Source organism: Fringilla coelebs (assembly GCF_963513975.1).
Source record: "Fringilla coelebs genome assembly, chromosome: 3".
Classification (NCBI taxonomy): domain Eukaryota; kingdom Metazoa; phylum Chordata; class Aves; order Passeriformes; family Fringillidae; genus Fringilla; species Fringilla coelebs.
Genome location: NC_140030.1, coordinates 35,777,064 through 35,783,204, shown reverse-complemented (window position 1 = coordinate 35,783,204; position 6,141 = coordinate 35,777,064). Strand labels below are relative to the sequence as shown.

Sequence of the window (6,141 nt, the reverse complement as noted above, 5' to 3'; positions counted from 1 at the left end):
TGTAACATTCTTAGTTGCCTTTAGTTCCAGAGGCTTTGTAAGACTTCCTCATGACCATCATAACAGGCCTTGCTTTTGTCGTATTTTGTGGCTGAAAAAGCAGCCTTGCTTCTTCAGATATTGTAGTTATTTGGATGTATAATAGTTTAGCAAGATGTTACTTTTGTAAGACATCAGATGTTCAAAAAAAGTGCATCAGCAACTTGTACTAAATACTGCAGTGTCCCTTTATAAAAGGTCAGACTAAAACTGACAACTGTACAGTGAAGCCTGACATTTGGATATTTTGAAGTTTTTCATAAATCATAGAATAGTATATGGCTGTAGTTTAGCTTTTTAGGTAAAAGGTATGTTTTCATTAGTGCATTTCTTACTGCTGATCACTGTAAAAACATGTGGATCAGCTTTCCATTTCTCTTACGCAGATCATGATAACCTGTAGAGTAGAGTAGAGTACAATCATTTGTGCTATGTTTTTAATTTTCTAAAGCACCTTGATGACAGTGAGTGTTCAGTGGTGAAGCATCCTCTATTGAACAACCCTTAAAAAAAAGACAAAATAAAAACAGAACCTTGCCAAGTCCAGTTTCATATAGGTAAAAGATAGATAAAATTATGACTTGCTTTGGACTTGGCATAAAGAGTTCCCTTAACACCCTTCACAAAGGGATACTGCAGTTATACTACATACCCATAGGCACCACAATGAAAATTGAAGCTTATACCTAATTAAGGTTTTATACACACCAGTTCCCCCAGTAAATGCAAATTTTAACAAAATTAGACATGTCATATGTTGAAAATTCTCATGGCAAACAATCATTTTGCATTCCTGCAAATAAAATTGTTTTATACTGTAAGCTGGAGGCGAGTGTAACTTATTTTTGTAATAAAGTTTTTATTTTTTTTATGTGTCATTAATATAAATGTGTGTTAGTACAGAGATCTTCTGGTTAAAAACTTAGAATCGCACACATTTCAGTATGTTTACTTGTATTTACATAATTTTTAGACTAGTGGTTGCCAATAGCCTGTATGTTTTCACATTAATTGATTTTTTTTTTTTTTTTTTGTTATCTTAATAAACCATTTTAGTATGTTGTATGTCAATTACTGGGATAGCTGGGACATAAAGTGTAATTAAAAATTGTCAAGTATTCATTGGAATATGTAAATGTGCCTTGCCAGTTTTGAACTTTAAGACAAAGTAAGTGAACGATGGTGAAATGAGTAGTCAATGCCTAAGATACATTTGCTACCATACTGCCCTTGCTAAAGAAAAGAAATTTCTTCCTCAAATTCGAGTGTAAAACTTAACAGTTGCATTAGCTTCTGAATTTTGAAATCTACTTAGAGAAATTAGGCTTATGGAAAGTGGGTTTTCTAATTGTAGCCTTAAATATAATTTTGAATTTCAATGTAATCCTTGGTGCTGGCATTCCCAGTGCCAAGGAGTTTAAATGCTCCCTTCAAAGAGGTTGCCATGCCTACTGGCACTTTTACTGTCATATGGTTTATAAGGAACACTGTCAAGATGTGGAAACCAATTTTGAACTTGCTATGAAATAAAACACTGGGGCCTGTAGGAGAGGGAAAGTCCTCAGATTTCTTAATCTTGAAATCTCTCCATTGCTGAAAAACTTAAAACACTTGTTGGATCACAAGTGCTAGTGACTAGTTCTTAGTCTGGAAACGTGTTGTGGGGGATAATACGTTTATGGAATTGTAACAGTAGACGGAAGTGCATAAAAACATTGCAACTAAGGCACTACGTGTGTTGAAATTGTGGATTAAATCCCTAATTTCAGCTCTAATAAAAGCATGGGGGATGACTATTTAAAGAAAAAGAAAAAAGAAAACTTGACATGAAAGTTTTTAATGGAATGCAAGCAATGGTGAGTGAGCAAAATACCAAGATCCTGACAGTGTTCCCTCTAATTATGAACTCAAGCCATTATAACTTTTACAATTAAATATGATTTGCACTGTTCTGATATTGGTGCAGTTTTTTAGAAAAATTATCAGAAAACTAAATTGCATGTGGTGATTAATATTGTGGAAAAAACCCCTAAAATCAAAAAAATGTTATTTTTTAAAGCTTTAAATTTGCTTGTTTAAAGAAAAAACTAAGTGGAAATACTGGTGAGAGTGGGCAAGTGCATATATACAACATCAGTTTGGTTGCACTTGGGTGTTGGTAAACTTGAAATGTTCTACAGCAATAATGCATCTCTTAGGGGATGCTTTGGTGACAAATGAACATGACACAGTTCTTTTTGGCATGTTGAAGGCAAGTTTTGACTTAATATAATGTGCTGCCTCTGTTTATTCTCATAGGAGGCTTTCTTTACTGAAACACCTGCAAAGGTGCATAAGTAGTATAGTTCCACATTGGTTTGTAATGTGTTTCTAAATTTGGAGTCTAGTTGAATTTAATAAGAAACCGGAAACTGCTGCTGCTTAACACTTCTGGTTTATAAACACTCCAATACACAGCTTTTAAAATTATACTCCTGTTTTAATACTCATTTTTGTTTGAAAGGTTTCATATAGGACGTGCAACTGTACTTTTTTTTTCTTTGCAGTTTTTAAAGAGGAGATTTGTTATGATCCAGAACTTAAGTTTGTGTTTATACTGTTGGAGGAAGGCTGTTATTACAATAAGATACTGAGATCAGTTTCTGAATTTCTGCGTTGTACAACTCTTACGTAAATACTGTCTTTAAAATCTAAAATAAGGAATACTAATTCTGTTCTTGTTGGGGTCGAGGGGCATGACGTAGTCTAAAATAAATGTATTGTCCTCTAAAAGCAGGATTTCCAACTTCAGGATAGAAATATTATATGTGGCTGCAACTTTTTATTCCCTTGTGCCTTTGATTATTCTTCAGAGGCTTAATTTTCCTGTTCAGCCTAGCAATTATTTTAGCGCTTCCATATGCCAGTGAGGGGAAGTTTTTTTTTTCTTTTGGAGAAATAAAACTGAAAGGCAACATGGACATAAACACTCAGAACATTTTCACAAAAGAGTGTGTTTAAATTGATACACAGCACAGCATTAAGACTGTTATTCCCTCACATTAGTAAGATATTAGTGGAAAATATTATTTGTTTAAAATGGAGTAGCAAGTTTTGAAGTAGGCACCGAGGCAGTAAATATGACAAGACAGTTTTCAGGCAATTGAAATGAGTCAAGTGCAAGCTTGAGTCTGTGTTCATGCCCTGAATCTTAAGATTCCTGTCTTTATGACTGTTTGGACTTAATGGACATAAAAGTCTGTCTTTATGGAGTGTCTTGCTGAATTAACTCCAGCACCAGCACATGACATCTCTTGTCTGAGGCTAACTAGTTGAATTTGTTGGGCATAGGAAACACCAGGTTGTATTTTGCCCTTTGCTCTGTCAGAGGAAAATGGGATGTGGCAACTGAAGAAGTTGTTGAGCTGAAGATTCCTTGATCCTTAATACAGGTAGTGGGGGAAGAAGGAATAAATTACTGTCAATTACAGCCATCTAGTACAAATAAACAATGCTTCCTAGAAGCTCTGATGTTAAAATCTTTCCAGGAGCCTGATTTTCAGTTATCTGGTCACAGTTTGCACGTGTATATTTCCTTACATTAAAAAATCCATGGGAGGAAAGAGTCACTGCTCAGATGCCCCTTTGTCTAGATTGTTACAAAGGAGAGTTGAAAAGTGCCACTAGGACTATGTTGTTAGTTTACAGGCAGTTTGGAGAGGGGTGACTGTCTTATGTAATTATACTCTTTCTTGCCAATATATAACTGGTTACTAGTTTTTCCACAAAGTACATATTTTTAAGTGGTCAACTCCTGAGCAGATGTTGCACAGCTGAGCTCATCTGGATAAATTGGGTTATATGATTTATTTAAAGCTATCTTCACTAAAGCTTCCTTAGATGGTCAGACTTCCAGGTACCTGGTAAAAACTTAATTTTTTTAAAAAGTAGAAAAATAAAAGCATCTGTGAAATCTAGAAAATGCCATCATAACATGTAGGTAATAGGCCCTTAAATGCAGATGTAATATTTAATGTTTGAATCACAAAATATATTTCAGTTCAAGTAACTGTTCTTGAAGTTCGGTGTCCATTCTAAAGCCGACACTTGTATTCAAACAGTCATTTAGGGAAAACTTGGAGTTATCAAAAAATTGAATTCCCCATAATCTGAGAGTGATTCATTTGGCTGATTATTGGTGACCGTTCCCTATGCACGGTTATTGTGGCAGTGTACTTGCTTTGGTTGCTAACATGAAGGAAAGACATGGAATCTTACTCCTTGTTTTCTTTGCACTAAGGAAGTTATGAAATGCACTCTTAGTTCTGCTGCACAGACAATAGAATAGTCCTTGTAATTTGACTTCACAGAAGATAATGGTAAGTAAAAATAGACTTTCTAGTACTTAAATGACTTCCAGTACCTAAAATTCAACTTCAGTAGACTGTTTAATTGATTCCTTATCTGCAGTGATTAACCCAGGTTGTGCATTTTAACTCTTTAATTTTAGTGTGTCCATTTCATTGCCAAGTGAATGTTGAGTGTTATCTGACACTGTTTAGTGTTAAATATTTCAGATCTAAAAATGTCTTAAATGCTTCATAGATAATTCAGTATCTATTTTTACACTAATGGGTTAGTAATCATAGTAGTTGAAAGGTTTTTACACGAACACAAGTCATCTATTGAAAGCCAGGAATGGAATGTATCAGATCCTGAGTTTCTGGTTCCAAGTGTCATGCTTTTAGTATTGTTCTACCATCTAAAGTAACAGTTTTCAGATTTTTTTTTCTCTTCAGTGGGATGAGGAATGTACCTAATTCTGTCACTCATAATGGTTATTTAAAAATAACTACTAAGTACTATTACTAAGTGTAATGACTTTGGGATTAAAAAGCTTCCTCCTTGGGAATTTGACAAAGATAAATTTATAGATGCCAAATCAGTAAACCAGGGCTTTTCTTAAGAAGCAATGTCAGCATACTTTAAAATGAAGCTGTATTGCAAAACACTGTTGAGAGCTAGCATGAAATAAATTATAGGTAATCTTTTCATTATGCACATATGTATTACAATTCAGGGGTGATTTAACATTGCAGCATTTGAGATGACAGATAAAAATACGTAGTCCCTGCATCTGGAAAGCCAAAGTGGCTATTAAAGGGTTGTTCCTGTTTCAGATTGTGGTCAAAGACTTCCTTTGGATGTTGCAATTAAATGTTTTTTCTTCTAGTACAAATAATTGTTTTGATAAGCCAACCTGTTTCCAATCCACAATTTTCAACAGAATTTTGAGTTTCGTGTGTGTGTGTTTAAGTTGATACTTCTAGCAGACGATAAACATTCAGTGACAATCACTGATGTGTCTTTTGCCAGGAAGTGATCGGTGTGTAACTGCCTTGAATTAGTCTAGTGAAACTGTCTTGTATTTGTTATCTACAGTTACAGAAGTGTGGTGATTTACACTTACTTTTGAATTGGTGAGATGCCTAAAAGCTGCTTTGAAGAAAACTAGCATATATGTTGTTAAAATCTGTCAGAATGAAACATGATGTGGGTTTCATGCTGACAGAAGACTAGGCCTGGACTCAAAGGGACAGGTCCTAACTTCTTTCATTGGAAGACCTGATGGTATAATGAGGCTTAGGTGGCTTCAAGCATTAGCAGTGCCTTGCTCCACTATTTTCTTGTAATATTAACACAACCTCTCAGGAAAAAAACCCCCTCATTATGGGGATAACTCCAGTGGGATCAATCTTCCGTTTAAGAAGGGATCTGTAAGATCTTAAATCCATGGGATTTAGTATGATGTTTTCAGCTTGGGTTTGCATGGACATGACCTTACAGTGGGAACGATGTAATAAATGGCCGTTCACATTTTTGCTTAATATTACACTAACCTGAAGTTTGGTTTGTTCAGATGGCCATGTTTCTGTCCAAGAACATTATCTTAATATTCATATGTCCTGAACTGATCAGTAAGTCTTAGACCCTAAGAGTTAATTTGAGCTTGTTGGTCCTTTCTTAGGTTAACTGTCAAAATCAGTACAGGTTTCTGCTAGCAAGTAAAAGTTTTGTTTTCTTAATGGCAGTATATAAGCATTCACAGTTTATTGCCTCAAG

The 6,141-nt window shown here is 34.8% G+C and overlaps 1 protein-coding gene across 2 annotated transcripts in view; it reads left to right on the top strand.

The window, feature by feature from the left end:
* Positions 1–3,520, top strand: part of SYNCRIP (synaptotagmin binding cytoplasmic RNA interacting protein) — a 27,213-nt gene extending 23,693 nt beyond the window's left edge. For both annotated transcript variants that reach the window (XM_084203697.1, XM_084203696.1), the window contains exon 12: positions 1–3,520. This exon is cut by the window's left edge. The gene's annotated coding sequence lies outside the window, so the exon portion shown is untranslated.
* Positions 3,521–6,141: the final 2,621 nt, after the last annotated feature.